The sequence below is a fragment of the Trichechus manatus genome, unplaced genomic scaffold (genome assembly GCF_000243295.1).
Source record: "Trichechus manatus latirostris isolate Lorelei unplaced genomic scaffold, TriManLat1.0 scaffold00062, whole genome shotgun sequence".
NCBI classification, from domain to species: domain Eukaryota; kingdom Metazoa; phylum Chordata; class Mammalia; order Sirenia; family Trichechidae; genus Trichechus; species Trichechus manatus.
In genome coordinates this window covers 11,192,682-11,215,339 of record NW_004443998.1, presented here as the reverse complement: position 1 = coordinate 11,215,339, position 22,658 = coordinate 11,192,682, and positions in this window count along the sequence as shown.

Here is a 22,658-nt window from a genome sequence, read left to right as displayed (position 1 = left end):
GGTACACGTAAATGTGTCAGGGACACAAAAAGGGGGAAGCTGGCTTTGTCTGTGTATCAGGGGAGGCTTCCTTGAATGACACGGCATTGAACAGGGTTTAAAGACTATGAGGATGCCTGGGAGCTAGTGGGCACAAACGGAAGTGACAAAAAGGAATTCTGACACAGGGGAAAATATGAAACAAGTTTCTCAGGTGTGAAAGAGTATAACATGCAAGGGATAGTACAACTATTTCTTTATTGCTAGAACATTTTTGAACTTCTTTCTCTTGATGGCATTTAAAGACATTGATTTTAGGAATTATGTCAATACTGGTTCTTTAAAAAAAAAAAAAACAGCTGCGGTAAAGTAGATCCCAACTGTATTAAAGTAGAACTGTGCTCCATAAGGTTTGCAAAGGCTGATTTTCCTGAAGTAGATTGCCAGGCCTTTCTTCTGAGGTACTTTGGGTGGACATGAACTGCCAACCTAGCAGTCGAGCGTGTTATCCATTTATGCCATCCAGGGACTCCACTGGTTCTTAAGCTACTGGTTTATTTAGTTAAACTATTATTTGTTTTAAAGTACCCGTAATTTTGAGAATGAAAACATGGAATACTCTTTCTGATGTCCCTTATAACAAATGAAACTACAGATATTTGTGTGTGTGTGTGTGTGTGTGTGTGTGTGTGCACTGTAGATCCACAAACATGAATCTGAAGCATTTAAGGTGGAAAATACGATCAATTGTGAAAGTCATGGAAAGAAAAAAGAGCATGTTTTAAAAATCAGGTTTCCTTTTTACAAAATAATTATAAAAACTAAGAAAACTTTTTTTTTTTTAACTTGGAAGCATTTTGCTCTGTTTTTTTGTACTTAAGAAAGAACTTGGGTGAGTGAAGAATCCTTATTTAAGAGAACAATGACTTTAAAGAAGTTATTTAAAGAGACTGTAAATAAAAGTAAATTTAATCTATATAAGCTTAGATTTAAGAAATCCCTGGTGCATCATTTGAGCCAAACGAAAATTACCTCCTATGGATTCCTCCAGATATTTCCCTGGAACTAATATCTTCTGGGATCCAAAAGAGATATGACTGATATTGGGGAAGCATACCCCTAATCTACAGAGAAAATTCAGTTTGTATTTCCATGGGCTTTTCCTTGTTGATTGTATTATATTTACTTGTTAACAGAAGACGTTCATGTCTTATTTCCTCATTTTTTTAACCCACTCAGTTTCTGGAGTTATATGCATTTTGCATTTATTCCAATTGCTAGCAAGTGATTATACGTGACTTCTTTAATTAAAACTTCCTAAATTAAAAGGGTAGATAATTTACATTTTGTCAGAGGAGTTGAGTCTAGTTTCATAGGTGGAACATGGTGCTAGGAACAGCATTAATCTTGTCTAAGCAAACTTCCAAAATCGCATTTCTCTGTGTTGGGAGGACTTCAAAATACTCAGAAACTTCCATTCTGATGAACTGTCACAGGCAATCTACTTAACATATTTCAATAACTGTTTCATATGTATAAACATTGATTCCATAGTGAGACTATGAATGTCTTGAAGGTAGGAATATTATACCATGTGTCATTTCAGAAACTGAGTTTTCTTTGGGAAAATCCAGATTTTCACATTTTGTATTTGTCTACAAATGCTGATACTGTCCAGTTATCTTTTTACCTTCAAAATGATGTGCAGATCATTCCATGAATTAGGTGACTAAGTCTCAAACACAGACTGAAGTCCTACTGACTAAAAGAGAGGCCAGGATCCTCAAAGAAAGGACTCTGCAATACCATGGCAGATGTGGATAGTAGCGATTCCCCAAGCCCTCCCCCAAAGGAACGTACAGTCATTTACTCAGGTGACTACACTGAGGAAAAGAGAATGCCTGTTGCATTTAGGCTCCAAGCTGATGCTGATATTCAGGCATCCAAAACACCATTACGGCCCCTCAGTTAGAGTAGGGACATCTGAGTGTCAGGTAATAACTGGAGTCCTGGTCCAGATCTGTTTCACAGAGAGTCCAAGGATCCACCTTTTTGTCACTTCACCACTTTGCGAATAAATAATTGGACTGGGTATATTTAGCACTGGTGGATCTCACAATGATTCTTTGACGTGTAGAGTGAAAGTTATTATAGTAAGAAGGACAAAGCAGAAGCCTTTGAGATTTCCCTTTTACTCCACCAAGATTGTGAAGAAAAACTATATTGCAACCTGAAGAAATGGCAAAAATTAATGCCAAAGGATGTGGGGATTAAGGCTGCCGTCATAGTTATTGTTGTTAGCTGTCCCTGAGTCAATTCTGACTCACGGCAATCCCATGTGTTAGAGTAGAACTGCCCCATGGGGTTTTCTTGGCTGTAGTTTTAACTGAAGCAGATTGCCAGGTCTTTCTTCCATAACACCACTGGGTGGGTTTGAACAGCCAATCTTTAGGCTAGCAGTAGAGCACAAACCATTTGTGCTACCTAGGGACCTCAAGGTCCCCATTACATCACCATTTAATTCACCAATCTGGCCTTTGTGAAATCTGGATATATCATGGTTGGTGGCAGTAGACTACCAGAAACTTAACCAAGTTATAGCTCCATTTGCAACTGCCGTGCCGAATTTGGTATATTTATTGAAAGAGATTAACACAGCCTCAGGTACATGATATGCAGCTATTGGTATGGTCAATGTTTTTTCCACACCTATCGGAAAGGAGGATCCGAGGTTGTCTGAATTCATTTGGAACGGACGGCAGTGCATATTTATGGTTTTTCCCCAAAGCTATGTTAATTCTTTTGCTCTCTGTCATAATATAGTCCAAAGGGGCCTGTACAATCAGATCATACTGAAGAACATCATTTTGGTCCATTATACTGATGAATCATATTAATCAGACCTGGTATGCAAGAGGAGACCTGGTGGGGTAGTGGTTAAGAGTTCGGCTGCTAACCAAAAGGTCGGTAGTTCGAATCCACCAGCTGCTCCTTGGAAACCCTATGGAATAGTTCTACTCTGTCCTATAGGGTCACTATGAGTTGGAATTGACTTGATGGCAACCAGTTTGATACACAAAAAATGGCAAGTACTCTAGATACCATGGTAAGACACATGAGCTTTAGAGGGGTGAGCTATAAATCCTAAATTCGACACTGATTCAGGGACCTTCAAAATAAGTGAAGTTTTTTTTGTTTTGTTTTGTGTTTGTTTGTTTGTTTTAATGGGTTGGCCAGGTAGCTGTCTTCCAATTTTTTTTTTTATCTGTTTGTTTTTAAATAATATTTTATTGTGTTCTCAGTGAAGGTTTACACAACAGTTTAGGTTCCCATTCACAATTTCTACACAAATTCTTCAGTGACATTGGTTACATTCTTCACAATTCATGAACATTCTCAGTATTCCCGTTCTGGTTGTTCCATTTCCATTATTCTAGTTTCCCTGCCCCCTTACATTCTTATCTTTGTTTTAAAGTAACTGTTGACTATTTGGTCTCATGTAGATAATATTTTAAAGGAGCACAGTACTCATAGGTGATATCCTTTATTTTGTTAGCCAATCTGTTATTTAGCTAAAAGGTGACCTCAGGGGCGAGTTTCAGTTCAAGGTTTAAATAGTATCTCAGGGCAATAGTCTTGAGGAGTCCTCCAGTCTCAACTGGTCCAGTAAGTCTGGGTTTGATTTGTGGGTTTTTTCGGGGGGGGGGGGCGGTGGCAATTTTTCTCCCATTCTATCGGAGCTCATCTACTGTGGCCCTGATCAGAATGGTCTGCAGTGGTAGCCAGGCACCATCTAGTTCTTCTGGTCTCAGGGTAGATGAGGCTGTGCTTCTTGTAGACTATTAGTCCTGCATACTAGTTTCTTCTTTGAGTTTTTGGTTTCCTTCTTTTTCTTTTACTCCAGTAAGTGAAGTTTTTAGGGGTCCAGTGGTTAGGGGCATGCCAGAACATCCCCTTCAAAGTAAATGATACCTCCTATCACTAAGAACAATACTTAGTGGGTCTTTTTGGGCTTTGAAAGCATCATAGTCTCCACTTGGGAATACTGCTCTTGCTCTTTTATTTGGTTATGCAAAAGGTCAATTGCTTTTTGTGGGACCCAGAGTAAGATAGAGCTTTGCAGTGGGTTCATGCAGTGATAGGGAGAGGCATCGTGAGAAGTCTTTGGCGCCCTAGGAGAGTTTAAATAAATACTTCTAGGGTTCTAGAGCAAGGCTAGGCCATCTGTAGCAGAGAAAAATACATCATTCACAAAACTGCTCCTGGAATGCTTCTGGGCCCTGGAAGAAACTGAAGATCTGACCATGGACATCAAGTGAGCTTTCAGGCAGAATTGTGCGTCATGAATTGGGTTCTAGCAGATCAATAAAGAGCAGTAGCAATCCATTATTAAATGGAAATCAGTGCTACCTCTGGTTTGGGGCACGATCAGGTTCAGAGGGCAAAAGTAAACTGTAGTGATAGGTGCCCCGTACCACGTCACCTGACACCGTTACACTGACATCACTGCCTCAGTTCACATCTACGACCAGCATGTGGAGAAGGAAAAATCCGGAGCTTGGTTCCTGAGTGGATCAACTTGGTATGTGGGCACAAGATGAAAGTGGACTGCTGCTGCTCTACAGCCCCGTCTAGGGGTGGTCCTGAAAGACAGTGGTGAGGGAAATCCTCCCAGTGGGCAGAACTTTGGGCGGTGCACTTGGTCTTCCACTTAGTGTGGAGACAGAAGTGGCCCAGAGTAAGAATATACAAGGATTCATGGGCAAAGTAGAATAGCTTAGCTAGTTGGCCATAGACCTGAAAGGAACAGGATTGGAAAATCAGAGCTACCCGGAGAAAAGTTATATGAATGGACATTTAAGAGTAGACACAAAGTGTTAAGATATTTATATTGCACATTAATGCCCAACAGAGAGCATCCACTGTAAAAGAAGCCTAAACAAACCAAGTGGACTCAGTGAGTAGGTGTCAGCCAGCCTCTGTCCTTGGCCATCTAGTGTTTTGCACAATTATCACGTAAACAGGGTAGCCATGGTGGCAGAGTTGGAGGTGCTGCCTGGTCCAACATCCTAGTCCCACTCTAACCAAAGCTGATCTAGCTACTGCCATTACTGACCTGTCAGCAACAAAGACCAACTCTGAGATCCCTATATGGTACATTCCTCACTGGAAACATCCAGGCATTTGGTGACAAGTTGATTACATTGAGCTCCTTCCATCCATGTTTTACTTTGACCAAGAGTGACATGTATTTTGGGTGAGTTGTCTCTCCTGCCTGCAGTGCAAGAGTTTCTGCTCTACCTTCATGGAACCCCCATCTAACAATGTCTTAAACCAAGAGACCCACTTTAAAGCAAAGTCAGTGCTGTGATGGGTAAGTGACCATGGGATTCAATCATCCCGTTACATACCACACTATTCAGAAGTTACCGGTCTATTTAAGCAAGAAAACAGTCTCTTGAAGGCACAGCTGAGATTCCAGTTTGGATATGAGATTCTGGAAGGATGATATCTTTCACAATGAGATATACACATTAAACCAAAGCTATTACGTGGTACTGTGTCCTCAACTGGTAAAACAATGGGTCTAGAAATGAAGAGGTAGAAGTGTGGAGAGAGAAGTGGTCCACAGTAAGAATATACATGGATGCTCGCCATCATTCCCAGTGGGGAATTTGTGCTTTACATCCCTGCAACTTAACACAGTATGGGACTAGGGATCCTGGTTCCCAGTAAGGGGAGACTTCCAACAAGGGAAGAAACCCATTAAACTTAAAGCTAGCCCATTGGAAGTACTAAGCAAAGGGGATGGAAACTAGATGGAGAAAATGAGGAGGACTGGTTGAGCCTTGGGATCAACTACAGCATCAGGGACTGAGGTCCAACTAATGTTTCTCTTGTAAGTTTTCAGAAATTACAATCAAACATAATCTTGGAGATGCTGTGCTTGAATGGAGTAAAATTAATGGGAAAAGCAAGTGGTTCTGAGTGATGTAAGGGAAGGTCTGTAACGGATGTCACTGATGCCTGTCATGGATTGAACTGTGTCCCCCAAAAATATGTGTCAACTTGGTTAGGCCATGATTCCCAGTATTGTATGGTTGTCCTTTATTTTGTGATTGTAATTCTCCTATGTGTTGTAAATCCTAATCTCTACCTGTGGTCATTGAGGCAAGATTAGATTGTGTTAAAGAGGATTAGGGTGGGATATTGTAACACCCTTGCTAAGGTCACATCCCTGATCCAGTGTAAAGGGAGTTTCCCCGTGGTGTGGCCTGCACCACCTTTTATCTTACAAGAGATAAAAGGAAAGAGAAGCAAGCTGAGAGTGGGGGGACCTCATACCACCAAGAAAGCAGCACTGGGAGCAGAGCGTGTCCTTTGGATCCCAAGTTCCTGCACTGAGAAGCTCCTCGACCAGCTGAAGATTGATGACAAGGACCTTCCTCCAGAGCAGACAGAGACAGAAAGCCTTCCCCTGGAGCTGATGCCCTGAATTTGGACTTGCAGCCTACCAGACTGTGAGAGAATAAATTTCTCTTTGTTAAAGCCATTCACTTGTAATATTTCTGTTATAGCAGCACTAGATGACTAAGACAATGCCCGTCCTAGATCTCCTTTCCTGGATGATGCACTCCTCCCCCAGCTGTTGTGAGTGTTGGCTGCTAATAGATTGCAGATGTCTCCTTCTGGGAGCCTCTTGACCCTTGAAACTAGTACTTCACTCCACATCCCGGGATGGGGACCTAGGACAGTGACTGACTAACAGGGGACACAAAAGGCCAGTCCTTCACTTGAAGGTGGACCAACTGTGTAGTGTGATTTACTCCAGACCTTCCTCATGGAGTCAAACCCAAAGCTGGGCTCTTGAGGCCGCATCCCTGCTTAGCTTTTTCCCCTGATCTAGCCTACTTTCCTCACTCTTCTTCTGAGAATGGTCTCCCAATAAATCACTTGGACAAGAATTTCTGTCTCAGACTCTTCTTCTAGGGAGTCCAACATAAGCTATCATTTATATACATGTACATCAGCAACAATACACATTTTCAAGAACATACATAAATAAAAGGAAACACATCAAACAAATTGAGAATCATTGCCTTGGTGGGGAATGGTTATAAAAGAGAGCAAATAAATAAAGTAAGAGAGGGGGCTTGCATGAACCAATGAAGATATCATGACATGAAATGAGGACTGCGATTAATTCTACCCTGCACACCTGAAGTCCAAAAACAAACAGAAAGGTAGTGAAATGATCCTTTTTTTTTTTTTTTTTAGCAAATTCTTGTCTCAAACTATGTAAATGCTTTCAGGAAGGGCTCAAATTATCCTTTTCTTAACATCTATTATTCAAGTCTTTTTTTTTTTTTTTAATTTTCCTGAGAGGTCATCCTGAAAAGACTGGTAAAATCTCAGCTGGTTCTTAGGGTCTGAGCCAGCCCTATTTCCAGCATTCTAAATAGGAAATTTGTAAATAGGTAGTGAAGTTATTACTTTAACCAGGTCCTACATTTTCCTCTTTCTGTTCCATCCCTTCGCCCTTCACCCCTGTCCTTTGCCATGAATGATCTGAAAACTTACAATCAGTACTGAAGCTACCAGAAGCATTTCAGCCTGAGTTCTGTTGGTTTAGCAAGTCCTGAGAGTATGTACATCACAAACACAGAAGAAGAGAGAAATCCAAATTTAACACAGGAACTGAATAATGGATTTCCTCCAAAACTGAGAAATGTTCTTACGTGGTTTTGAACTTTCCATAATACTAGGCTCAATAATATGCACTCTGCTTTATTTAATTGAATTGGCCACTACACATTTTTCTAATTCAATTAAGTTTAGCTAATAGTTATTGATTAAAGATCACAGTTCTTGGTTGCTGCAAAATCATTAAGACACACTCTACCTCTTTAAGAAGTTTGTAACAAATGTTGGAGGAGAATATTTGCTTTCTTCAAATTTTCAAAGGGAAAATGCTCATACTTTTAATTTTCAAAAATATTCTCATTTCCATACTTTTAATATTATCTCCATGCTTTGAAAGAGTTAAAACGATTTTCTGATATAATCTTGTTTTTCAGATCTGCTTTGTAAACATTGTATATTATCCCTAATCTTTTCCATGCCCTGGGACAGCAATGTTTTATTTCCCTCCCTCATTGGCTTGTTAAACTACTCAGCAAAGACTTTTATAGATTCTCAAATGTCCATAACAACAGTGCAGTGATAGCTACACTGTTTCTCTTGAGAGCAGAAGTGGGTTGAATCCGTTGAGATTGCCAGTGATTTCATCAGAAGAGGCAATTGGTGTAAGATGCAATCTGGGTTTTTGAAGATAAAAGTGACTAAATCATTGCTCAAGAATATTAGAAAGGTGTTCCACACCCTATTCTGGTTCCAGAAACCCCAGAGTCCTATCAACTCCATAGGAATATAAGCAACTACATTGTTATACCACCTAGTATCTTCTTTATAAAGAATAGGCATGAAATTCAGAGATGAAGTTCAGACTCCTGAACTAGGCTTATGATCTAGTTGCCAACCAGCTTCCTTGATTTCCATCCCCAACCTGACTTTTGCTCTTCCCACCATACCTGCGTAGCCCATGAAATTTCATTCCTGACTGTACTACACACACCCTTCTTCTGATGAAATGCCCTTGTCCCCTTTTCTCTACCTGATGAACCAGGACAATGGCAGAATGCCTACATTCCTTGTCTCCTATGGACTCAGAGCTACAAAGTATTTATAGGTAAGATATCAGTAATTATAGGCAATATTTTATCGCCGCTTAGGTCTAAATCCAATCAACAAGACTGACTACACAGTCCCTCCACAAATCATCCTCAATTCAACCAGCTCAGGAAGAAACTCCCGGGCAAACATACACAGAGGTCCTTGCTCCTCCTCCCTAAATATCGATACCAACTCTCCAGTCTTACCCCTCCCTCCTATCATCATGCTCATTTCCTCCACCCTGGAGATGGAAGTGCTCAGCAAGGGGAATTGCTGCCTTCTCAGTGCCTATGTGTCATTTTCCATTTATAGGACTTATCTCTAATCCAGGGTCAACCTGGGAAGTTAATTTGCCTTTCTAAGAAATCGTATACATGGTTGAAACTCATTTTTACAAACCAAGAAGTCTAGCATTAGCCACTTTGTTTTCCATGCACTTTGCTTTATTTTGACACTATCAAGTGAAAACTGCAAATCTTAGTGCAAAATTTAACACACTTTAACTACTGGATATAAGAGCAGTGAAGGTCCTGAGGCCAGCTTAATCACCTCTACCAGGAGTTCCCAGGAAAAATGGTTATTATAGGACTCAGCTGACTCCTCCTGAGAGCCTGCTCCTTCTTTTCTCTCATCAGGAAACTGATAGGAATACTTGTGTGGGAAACAAAATCAGCAAAAACCTTCCTGCCTCCCGTCTTTCCTGCTATAACCTCTATATTGCTCCCCTGAGCCACACTGCCCTGATCCACACCCCCATCAAGTCCCTCTTCCTCTCAGATCTTTCCACTGTGCCATCTAGAACCGCTGTGGAATCAAACAAACTTTCCTATGTCCTCAGCTTCTGGACTGAATACTTCATCCACTGGCTTTTCCCATAAGGCATCAAGTTCCCTGTGGCCGTCACAAGTGGAGACAATGTCGGCTCACTTCCCGGTACCACTTCCAGCCCTCTACACTTTGCTGTCACTTGTGTAACAAACATTTGCATCCTTGAGGCTTTCACTCCATGACAACATCCTCCACGTGGCCCTCACTTTTGGAAGACATCAGCATTTGCCTTGTAGCATTCCCTCTCCATCCTAAGTTCTGATGTCATCCTGGGGCATCAACACTCACACAAACAACCCAAAGCCCTGACCCCTCTCCTTGGTCTTCTCATTACCAGGGACTTACATATCCAGTTCACTATCAGCCACCCACGACTCCAAAAAGGTACATCCAAAAATTAAATTCAGGCATCCAGTTTGGACCACAACCTTCTCTCCTGCCATCTTTCTCCTGTGGTTACTCCTTTTCCTGTTCCTTGACCTCCTGGGCCCTCCAGTTCCACATCCCCTCCACTTCCTTCCAAACGATCAACATCTCCTTTGTTTTCCTCTCAAGATTAGCCTCAATAGTTCAGCTCTTCAACAATAACATGCAATATTCTCAACTCACTTGAACTTTATCTCTCTCTCCATAGCACCCACCTGGTAAAAAAAAAAAAAAAATCAACTTTGTTTTTACTGTTTTATTCCAATATTTAACTTGGGATAAAACATACAGTATTTTATCATGCAAGTTATTTTTTAACCTGATAGGTTTTTTACACGTTATTAATTTTTTAGATTACTTTTCCATTTATGGTCTGTTAGAATTTTCTTAATCTCATCCAGTGTAAAGTACTATGGGATACTTGAAGATGTTGTGTAGAGTAGAAGTCATGTTGGGAACGTAAGTAAGGTGGTTTTTAGCCAGACTGTAAGCCTAGCCAAGGAGTCTGAATTATACATTCCTCTTGCTTATAGCATATAGCAAATTAGCTAATTTATAGTACTGCATTCTTGATCTTCTTTTATAAATGAGGCAGAGGAGTTGATGAAGAGTGCTAGTTGGACACCAGCTGCAAGGGAAATCTGCTTTGTTTCCCTACATTCACCTTTTGCAGCCCTTCATGATAGTTGTTTCCATTCATGGCCACCACAAATGGTTGTACAGGTCGTGTCCCTGCAAAAGGGCACCTGGCAAGGGGGTGAGAAAGGGCTGGAATTGAGTATGCATGCTCCGCTCTCTGAGCTGTGTGCTCTGGATTGGCACTGTGTCTTCCTGGAGGGAGAAGTATCTTTTTCTAATTCATGTAAACTCTGGGCAACCCTTTCCCCATACACTCTGATTTAAAAACATTTAATGCAAATTGTCCAGCCCAGCAACTTGCTGAGCTCCCTGTCTTCTGCTCTTCCTCTGCCCCTCCACTCCAAACAAAAATTACCTAAAAAGGCAGCTGTGTGTAGTGTACGGAGTCAGTTACACCTGAATTTGATCCCAGCTCAAGTCCTTACAGATTTTGACCTTGGAAGAATTATGTACCACTCTGAGCCTCAATTTCCTCACCTGTAAAATGGGTTGGAAATAGGGTTTGTGTAAAGATTAAATGAGATGAAAGTAGCAAAGCCCCTAGTACAGTGCCTAGCACGTAGCAGGTACCTAATAAATAAACACTTGAAGCTAGCTAGCTAGCAAGCAAGCAAATATGGACGGATGAATGGATGGGTGGGTGGATGGGTGGGTGGATGGGTGGGTGGATGGATGGATGGGTGGGTGGATGGATGGATGATGAATGGATGGGATAGATGGATGGATGATGAATGGATGGAGTGAACCATTGTCTTCAGATATTTCAAGCTACTTTTTCCCTTTATGAAGTGACATATGATTTACGTGACTGAATTCATGACACTGCAGGAAAGAATCCTAAAAAACCAACAAGGGAAATTTTTTTTAATAAATGGCCTTTATTTCTAGAATTTCTACCATTTATTTTTTCCTGACCAAGCCAAAGTTTTATTATTGCAGAACAAGAAATGATCTGTGTCCTGGGGAACTGCCTATCATTCAAGTCTCTGAAACTTTCCACATAAACTCAAAGACCTTATGCATTTTTAAAGGAAATTAAGTGAATTGCTAATGCTGTAGGTGGCTCACTTTTACTGGGATCGCAATAGAGGGTTCCGGACAGAGTGGGAGAAAAATGTAGAACAAAATTCAAATTCACAAAAAAAGACCAAACTTATTGGTCTGACAGAGACTGGCGGAACCCCTGAGACTATGGCCCCTGGACACCCTGCTAACTCAGAACTGAAGCCACTCCCGAAGTCCACCTTTCAGCCAAAGATGAGACAGGCCTATAAAACAAACAATAACACACGTGAGGAGCGTGCTTCTTAGTTCAATCAAGTCTATGAGACCAAATGGGCAACACCTGCCCAAAAGCCAAGACAAGAAGGCAGGAAGGGACAGGAAAACTGGACGAATGGACACGGGGAATCCGGAGTGCAAAGGGAAAGCGGGAGAGTGCTGACACATTGTGGGGATTGCAACCAATGTCACAAAACAATTTATGTATAAAGTTTTGAATGAGAAACTAATTTGTGCTGTAAACTTTCACCTAAAACACAATAAAATTTTAAAAGAAAATATTACAGAAGCTAAAAACAATATGAAATTTTGAACTATGAGTGAGCACATGTGAACTATGCAACAATAATTACTACACATAGATGTTCTGCTTTAACTAGTCTATCCCTCCCAACCTACACACACACACACACACACACACACACATTCAGACACAGAAGGAAAGGAAGAATGACTGAAATATAGACTCCACTTTCAAAAGTAATAAAAGGTAACTGTGTCATAGTTATAATGATTTTAAATACTTTATCAAGGCAAAGAGTTCACTTCCAACAACAGCCTACAAAATGGCATACTAATGTTTGCCTCTATTTAGTAAAAACAGTCAAAACAAGGCATTGTCTTAAAAGTCCCCGAAAATTATTTAACATGAAAAAAGTAGACTAAGTGGTCTTTAAGAAATCTAAAATATTAGAACCAGAATCAAATGTCTCTTTAAAAAAAAAAAAAACATGAGAAGTCAATCACATAAAGGTAGTCGAAATAGTCCCAACCATAAACTTGTCATTTCATAAATACTTACTGAGTGCGTATTATGTGCCAGGTACCGTTCTATGTGCTGGAGATTCAGCAGTGAGCAAATGAGCAAAACCTCCTGACCTGTGGAGCTTACGTTCTAATGGGAGAAAAATGGCTGTGCTCTGCTTAGCTAATTCCTAAGTACTGTGAAGAAATCACTGTATAACTGTCAGAACTTTTGTTGCAATGTTTTAAAAAGTTTCAGAGTGGAGCAAGGTGTTTATTTAAGAAATGAGATTCAACTGAAGTATTTTGGAGGCTTATAGAAAATTTGGGAGATTTACGTACTAATTTCATGTCATAACAGAGAAATACGGAGCAATCTAGAAAAACAATTCTTAAAGAAGACTTTTTGATTCCTCAGACAAACCAAGTTATGCTCCCTTTCCCGTGTAACCCATTCGTCGATTTATGTACCTTCAAACAAAAATTACTTATTGAACACATACCCTACCCAAGGGTTAGCAGTTGCCAAAAAGCCTAGTGTCTGGTATAGGAGACAGAAACGTAATCTAGAAAGATCCTGGCCCATCTGAATCGACCAAAGAATATGAACAAGAGATTCCTGAGCTGAGTCTTTGAAATGATTAAGACGTAAGAGCACATAATGAATTAATAATTTTAGGAAGGACTGGAGCTCAGGGTGGTAGGATGAGCATAGAGAGAACTGCAGCTGTGGAGAGTTTCAGAGGACTAAATTTTGAATGCCATGCTGAGGATATTATGGTTTATCCTGAAGTCTCCAAGGAAATGTTGAACTAGAGGAGTCCCATGAAGAGATTTATATTTTGGAAAGTTCCATCTTCAGTAATGCAGGGGATGGATTCTCATTCACTCTAAGGGTGTAATGGAAGATAGGAAGAGCAGGCTGGGAGCTATTCCAATAGCCAAGTCAAAAGCTGAGAATGGACTAACACTAAGGTAGTGACAGCAGAACCAAAACAGAGGAAATAAGTTCAAGAGAATTTGAGAAGGTAGAATCAGTTGGGTTTGATGACTTTTTGGATATGGAGGGTGGTGGATTGGTTGTACTGGTGGCTTCCTGTACTCATTCCCTTTGACCTTTAATTTTGTAGTCCCTGCCCCCTTTGACTCTGACATTGGTCATATGACTTGCTTCAGCCAATAGGATTTTAAAAGGCTTGACACAGGCAGAGGCTTATAAAATCACTGGTATGTTTCCACTTCCTCTCTCGGAACCCTGTCACCTCCATGAAAACAAGTCCAAGCTACGCTGCTGAGAGATGAGAATGCACACACTGAACAGAGCCCACGTGCCCCAGCTGAAGCGGTGCTAACCCAGCCTACAGCAAACCAATCTACAAACATGTGAGACAGCCCAACCAAGATCAACTAGTGCAAAGCTGACTACAATGTATGACTAAGCCCAGCCAAGATCAGAAGTACCTCCCAGCTGACACATATACTCATGAGAAATAATAAGTGCTTATTGGGGTAGTTTGTTACACAGCAACAGCCAATTGATACATAGAGAAGAAGGGATCAAAGATAATGCCCAGTGGTTTGGGTGACTAGGTATATAGTAGGAGATATAAGAGAAAAAAGTAGAAATTATTCTGTGGCTTTACTAATTCTGTCCCCCCTGTTAGAATGCTATAGTCCCTTAATTTCACATGTGTTAAGTACAAAGAGTTCAGGACCAGCTTACATATTGTCCTTTCTACCCAATGTTCATTCTCCTGAACATCCTTGATAAATTATTTGTGCCACATCTCACTCTCCCTGCTGTCAAACCATTTCTCTGTTCCTCTTGGCAGCAGAACTCTTCCAAAGAATAGTTTACTCACAGTTACAGGTTCTGTATCAATCAGGGTTCAATTAGAGAAGCGCAAGTGCTAAGATACACACACACACACACACACACACACAATTTATTACAGTATTCTACCTTCTGCAATTTCAGGGGCTGGTTTAGAAGTTTTCGTCAAGCCATTGTCTTCCCTTCAGATGTTGGAGCCTGACGCCTTCAGGATAGGCAATCAGGAAGGGAAGATGGGTATAAAATGGGAGAAAGAGGACACACTGAAACCCACAAGCTCAAGCTAGAATGTATGGACACACTCAAGGCCAGTCTCTTACTACCTCCAACTTGAACGTGTGTATCCTGCAAAAAAAAAAAAACTGGTGTGCTTCATCATGGCACCGAACCCACACCTGACCCAGGAATTGAGAAAGCTGAAAGATGGTTCAGAGGCAGGCGGAGCAGCTGGCGGCCTGGCTGCAGCCCCATACAGCAACTGACAATGTGAGAGAGCTGCAATAGTATGTTTTGCACTACACTTCAAAATATAAACATAATATAATGGCTGCATCTTTTCCATCCTCCAAATTTTACAAAAAAAAAAAAAAAAAATCTCTTGTAGCCTACCCTAATTGGAAACATACAGTGAAGGGAATTCTGAAGAACAAAGCTGAGCCTAGATAACTTGACACATTACAAAGCCATCTCAGTCCACCTCTTGTCAACGTAGCCCCCATCCACATCTTTAAACCACATTTAACTTCCAAAAAAAGACAATATCAAAGCTGTGCTTTCAGCTAATATCATATGACCATCCACATACAATTGAAAAGAGGATTTGAAGTCTCTTTTCCATCTTTGGATAATGTTTTTTCAGCCCCTGATCATGGCAGAGTGAAGGCTGGTCTTCCTCTAATCATACAGCTTAAAATTTCCCCAGCCCAAGAATTCCCTCTCTTGGAGTCTGCCATATGATACTGATAGATTGCTGTGTGCTGCCCCAGGATGCCGGAGCAACACTCCTGCAAGGCTCCTGTCTGTGAGTTTCCGCAAATATACACTGCTTTACCAGGCCCGGTGTGTACACTATGGGTCACGTCCCCTTCTTTGCCCAACAACGTGTTCTTTCAAAATCAATGAACTATAATGAGGAATTCAAGAATTTAAGTTTTTTTTAATTTCCCTAAAAGTATATTAAGGCTAACATTTTACATGGTTTTCTGGAGAAAAGAACACAAATGATTACACATGTTCCTCTGAATTAAAGGATATATATATATATATATATATATATATATATACACAAATCCAAAGACTTTTTGCAACTTGAAATTCGAATATTTCCCTTCTTCTGCAAATTGAATTTCTTCTCTCTATTCCAAATATACTTTGAATGCAACAGTTGAGCTAATAAGTTACAGTGTTAAACTTTGCTGAGGGATTCACCCAGTGATCAAATATCTTACTGGTCTATTCAAAATCCTATTTACTTGCTTCTTCTTGATTCTCATTTCCTTCCTTTTCACACGCAAAAGTACAAACTACGTTACTAATCTTCATGTGTTTAATTGCTCTCTCTGAACACTGGACTCAGGCCAAAATCTGTCCATTTTTTTTCTCTGTGATTCCGTGACATGGCACACAGCTGGGAATAAAATGAGGAATTATCATTAAGACAAATAAGGTTATAATGGTCAGTTGAGCCAAGAGATGAGAAGAATTCTAAGTAAGGATAGATCTTAGCGTGGTTTTTAAATTAGCAGTGTCCATCCTTAAGTCACTCCATGTGAATTTGTTCAGAGAACTTCCTCTTTGCTTAGTTTTTGTTAGTCTTTTATACATTTTAATGGATGGGCTATTTTAGAATTATCTAATATTTTCCCTTTCTTCATAATCACCCTTATTATATAATATTAATTATGCAATGTAAAAACACATTGATTTAATAATATGAAAACACTATGTTGTTATCAATAATGTTGAAAAACACAGTGGTGCTGGTGGTGTAGTAGTTAAGTGCTACAGCTGCTAACCAAAAGGTCAGAAGTTCGAATTCACCAGCTGCTCCTTGGAAACTCTATGGGGCAGTTCTACTTTGTACTACAGGGTCACTATGAGTTGGAATTGACTCAGCGGCAACAGGTTACGGGTTATGCTAGTTTTATATAACTAACTGATTTAATCCTCACACAAACTCTGAGGTAAGTGCTATTATTATATCTGTTGTGTAGATGAGGAAACTGAGACCCCAAGAAGTAACTTGCCAATAAGTGGAAGAACTGTGTTACAACACAGGCAGTGTAGTTCAAGGGTCACTCTTAACCACTATGCTTTACTATGTGATAGTAACACTTTGCATTGTATAACACTTTGTGTGTCCAAAACACTGTCCCATGATCTTCACATCAACCAAGAGGCAAACTTTAAAAAAGTCAAATGTTCTTACCCAGGTTAAACCAGCTGGTAATTGACAGATCCAGGACAAAAATCCAGTCTTCTCCCAATCTGCATTTTTTTCTTCTATAGTCCTTGCTTCCTATAAAATACATTTAAATATCAATCTGTAAAATGAATGTCAGTAGTAAATATTCCCATTTCCTTGTCAAATCACACTGTTTCATTTAAAATATTCAAAATTTATTTGTTACATAAGTTTTTTGTTTTTTTTCTTGGCAGAACCCATTTGTACTCTAATAATGCATATAAATAATAGTTTGGGAATTAAAACCTTTACAGTAGCCCCCTCCTTATCCGTGGAGGATACGTTCCAAGACCCCCAGTGGATGCCTGAAACTGTGAATAGTACCAAACCCTATATATACTGTTTTTTTCCTATACATACATACTTACGATGAAGATTAATTTATAAATTAGGCACGATAAGAGATTAAAACCCTTTCATTACTACATTTTTTCTCCTATTTACTTATTTATTTTTGGTGGCATGTGTTTTCAGTATTGGAATGCATGCTTACTAACTGAGTGTATTTAAATTTTGGATTGGTAATACTGATTTTGAGAAATACGACCAGTTAATACAAGCCACCAGTAAGGCAAGTGGCACTGTGACACCACTGATCTGTGGTGTGACAATATACCAATGAGAGCTATATAGATAATTTATTGCAGGTGCCTTTCCATTAGGTTACATGGGGAACCTCTGGTTTTCCAAACACGACACAGAAACAACGAAAACAAACCCATCAAGGCTCCCTAACTATCACACAGGAAAGTCGTAATTATGCTTGCAAGCCTTATCTCACAGAAATAAAAGAGAAAAAAGGCAAAAGTTTACAAAACTAACACATCCAGGAAGCATCACCTAATAGAATGTTCAACCTACACAACAATGAGGCTCCAACTCTGGTCTGCTGAGTGTCACGCATTTCAGAAGGGACCCATCTTGATGCTTAATGCATTAGAACCAGAGTAACACCTCACGTCTGAGGTGAAGAGGCATAAAAAGTGGCTGTTATACCATTAACCCAATAGTAACAAAAGAATTAACAACAATATCTAATAATAAAATAGAACCATTACAACAATATACTGTAATAAAAGTTATGTGAATGTGATCTCTCTCTCTCTCAAAATACCTGATTGTACTGTCCTCACCCTTTTTCTTGTGATGATGTAAGATGATACAATGCCTGTGTGATGAGATCGGAATGTTTTCTGTTCATGTCTTCCACCCACAAATTTAATGCTTTTTCCATCTTAACTAAGCACTTATCACGCACTGTGGCCATCACTTTTCCAGTTTGAGGTGCGACAGCAAAATTAGCACGAATTTCTTTTTCCTTCTTCACAATTTCACGGATAGAAGATTCGTTCTTACCACAGATCTTAGCCACCTCAGCATATGATTTTTTTTCTTATTAAATCGAGAACTTTCGCCTTTTCATTTAATTAAAGGAAGCACTCTCTTGTTTCCTTGAAAATAAATCTCTCTCTATATATTTTTATGTATCTATATCTATAATCTTATCTACATCTATAGATAGATAGATAGACAGATAGACAGAGAGCAAGATGCACACGAAATTCACTGGTTTTGCTTCTCTAGAGAACCCAGTCCAAGACAGGAGCCAGCTAAAATATTTTGACAAATAAAATCTTTACCACTTACATCTAGGAATACTACAATATCTTTGGAGTAAATTGAATATATTGGCCCTTATTTTTGGGCGTTCTTCCCTGTATAGGTACAGAGCCTTTAAGTGTTTATACTTGAAAATTTGACGCTTCTACATTCAGAAATAACATAAATGATACGAGGGAGAGACAGCTTGTTGTACTATGTCAAACTATATACCACTGTGATATTAAACTCCAACTAGTTTTAAAAATAATAACTTCTTAATCATGTAGGCTGGAATTTGATAAAATCAAAATACTCGGGACAAAAATACATTGCCAAACACAGATGTTTCCTCAATGTAGGTTTAGATCAGTGTTTCTCAGAGTGTGATGTCTGGATCATCAGCATCACTTGGGAACTTATGAGAAATGCAGACTCTTAGGCCTCACTCTGTACCTTCTGAATTATGAACCCTGGATGTAGGGTTCAGAATTCTGTTACAACAAGCTCTTCAGGTAATCCCGATGTGCACCAAGTTTGAGAATCAACTTGTTTTTTTCTGTTCCCAAAGCGGGGTCAAGACTAGTGTACCAAGCTTAGAGTCATCAGCAGCAATAATGCCTATAAAAGCTAGCATTACACTCAGATCTGAGCTCAAAGGAGCAGCAGTTCTGGAAAGGCCGTGTGTCTTTCTTTTTCCAAGCTTAAATGTTTAAAAATAGGGATAAGAACCTATGGCAAATTGAAATGTTTAGATACTCAGGTTCTTTCGGGAAGTCAGCCTATATCTCTGGCCTTGTTACCACTAGTATAAGTACTGTCTGCAGAGACCAGAGCAAAAGGAAGTCAATTAAAATGCAGGGGAATGGTTTAGTTGCCATAAAGAGGAGCTTCTTAAACACACTTATAAAAGTGGGGTAACTAAGGAACCGTTGAGTATTAGAGGTTTAGAAAACCATGAAAATTTTGACTAGTCACCAGCTTGCAGGCAAGGCGTATGAACTCCAATTTGTGATACTAGATCAATTCATGTGATGCATATTTTCATTCACTTTTCATATGCATCACCTAATATTCAGTGACACTAGCCCATCTTTGATGTGTTTCTATATACTTGGATTCTTTCTTTTAGCAGTTTTTTTTTTTTTTTGTCTATTTAAACCTAAAATCAAATGTGACAACAATTCAAGAAGTTTGAATAGGCCTTGTCAATGAAAATGAAAAAATGTTGGTAACTTCTATTTAATATAAATTCAAAAACCAGGCATACAAGACAGGGTCCTAGCAAGAAACAGAATTTGCCCCAGATGGATCAAATAAAAGACTTTGAAACAGCCTTACACAAGTGTTGGTAAAGATAAAGAAATACATAAAGGATAGTAAGGTACTTAGGGAGCCCTGGTAGCATAGTGGTTAAGCTCTTAACCTTTGGCTGCTAACCAAAAGGTTAGCAATTTGAATCCACCGGCTGCTCCTTGGAAACCCTATGGGGCAGTTCTACCCTGTCCTATAGGGTCGCTATGAGTCAGAATCAAATCTATGGCAAAGGGGTTTTTTTGTTTTTTGTTTTTTTGGTTTAGAGACTAGCAATAGTGTGAAGCCACTACCGCTGCTGGGACTAAGGAGACAAGGCAAAGAAATGGTAGTTCTGGAACCCAGGGAGAGCTGGAACCATGAAGTATGAGCCTCCCAGAAGGAACTAGAGACGTGGAAAAGTGGAGCTACTGTCTGAGACTCCATGCCAAACCAGCGAGCAAGCCAGGAGGAAATACACCAATGCCTCTCCCCTCATATCTCCAGCCTCTGCCTCCTATTAGCCAAACCCAACAAGAAACAGAATCAGAAGCCAAACCCAGCCTCCCACTGATTAAAACGAACCAGAAGCCAGCTAGCAAGAAGCCCAGATGATACTGTCAGTAGGAGTCAGTCTCCCAAGGAATTGAACACAACAGAGAAGCATATATCCAATGGATTTGGGAGGTATAGGCATGCAAATGGAGATTAAGCAGCCCACCAGGACAGCTAGGTAGGTGCCCTTCATATTTAAGATAGGAATTTGGAAAATAAACTAAACGATTTTAGGAATTCACTGAGTGAACAACAGTATGAAATGAAAAAGCATTTAAGTTCCTTTCCTAGGAGAGTAGTTACTACAGGGCTATTACAATAAGACCAGTTTAGATCCTATTCTCTTTCTACCTAAGGTCTTTCTCAGCAAAAAGGCCTGACCCAAGAATTGAAGTATAAAACTATAGAAGTTACATTTCTAAAATAATTGAGACTTGAAAATTATTATTTTAGCAGACCCTATAGCCCAACTAGGTCCCTGGGTGGCACAGTTTGCGCTCGACTACTATTTGAAAAGTTGGCAGTTTAAACCCACCCAGCGGTGCTGCAGAAGAGAGACCTGGCAAACTGCTTCCATAAATATTGCAGTCAAGAAAAGCCATTGGAGCTCAGTTCTACTCTGTCACACAGGGGATCCCCATGAGTGAGAATTGATTCATTGTCAACCAGTTTGGGTTTTATGGTCCAACTATTTCATTCTAGGTATGAGAAACGTGTATACAAGTGCAGACATGTACAAGTATATTCATTCTAGAAATATTTATAATAGCCAAAGTGTCAGTCCATGTGTCTACCAACAGCACAATCCATGTGTTAGGCATAGGCATACAATGAAATACTCTATCCCAATGAAAAGGAACAGACTACAGCTGCACAGAACAACATGGAAAACGCTTACCAACTTTATTCTGAGCAAAAGCAAGATGGAGACAAATACATGAACAATATGATTCTACCTATATGAAGTTTAAAACTAAGTTGCTTGGGGATACATTTATATGGGGGGAATTAATAAACAAAAAACAAGGAAATAATTACCATAAAAGTCAGCATAGTGGTGACGTCTAAGAGGATTGGAGAGGAATGTGACCGAAAAGGGGGGAGGCTTTTGGGATTCTGGCAACATTCTGTGTTGACTTGGGTGGTGTTTACATGGGTGCTTGTGTCCTAGTTATTTATTACAGTGTATGTTGATTTTATGTACTTTTCTGTATGTGTAATATTTCAAAATGAAAATGCTTTTTTAATGAATAGCTGAGCTTCTGTTATCTGCAAATTTTGGTTTTTTACAATGAAGAGCCTTCTTGATAATTAAATGGATAATCCCTTTCCAGGAAACTTTATGCTTTAAAATAATTTCCTTTGGTTCTTAACCCTTACTTACAGCATTCACCGGATACAATAGATAGGAAGGAAAAATCCAAAACATTTGGTTCATGCAAACTCTTTGGAAAGAGTATCTTAGGAGCATCCCTATTGGTGAAAACAATTACCCAGAAACACATGTACCAGGCATTTGTTATTGGAAGTAGAAGTAGCATAGAAAATGTAACTGCTTAGTTGGATTTACAAAGAGAAGAATTATAGCATGGAAATATGATTAAATCATAACTAAAATAACCAAAAAAATTATAAAATTGACTTCTGGGAAACTTTGGACTCAAGGATGATAAGAGTCAAGGTTAAGTGATGAGAGAGATGGCCTCAGAGATCTGGGCAGAGAGTGGAAAGAAAGCAAATGTAGCATAGGAGGGAAAGGCCTCCTGAAATTAAATGCAAATTAAAATAGGATCCTAATTATAGCTGTGAAATAATTTATTCACATACTAATCTAATCTTTTGGATCCACAGTCAACACTCACAGAAGCAGCGGTCAAGAAATCAAAAGACGCATTGCATTGAGTAAATCTGCTGCAAAAGACCTCTTTAAAGTGTTGTAAAGACGTCACCTTGAAGACTAGGGTGCGCCTGACCCAAGCCATGGTGTTTTCAATCCCATCATATGCATGCGAAAGCTGGACAATGAATAAGGAAGACCAAAGAAGAATTGATGCATTTGAATCGTGGTTGGTGAAGAACACTGAATACACCATGGACTGCCAAAAGAATGAACAAATCTGTCTTGGAAGAAGTACAGCCAGAATGCTCCTTAGAAGCAAAGATGGCAAGACTTCATCTCACGTAGTGTGGACATGTCATCAAAAGGGACCAGTCGCTGGAGAAGGACATCAGGCTTGGTAAAGTACCCGGTCAGTGAAAAAGAGGAAGACCGTTAACAAGATG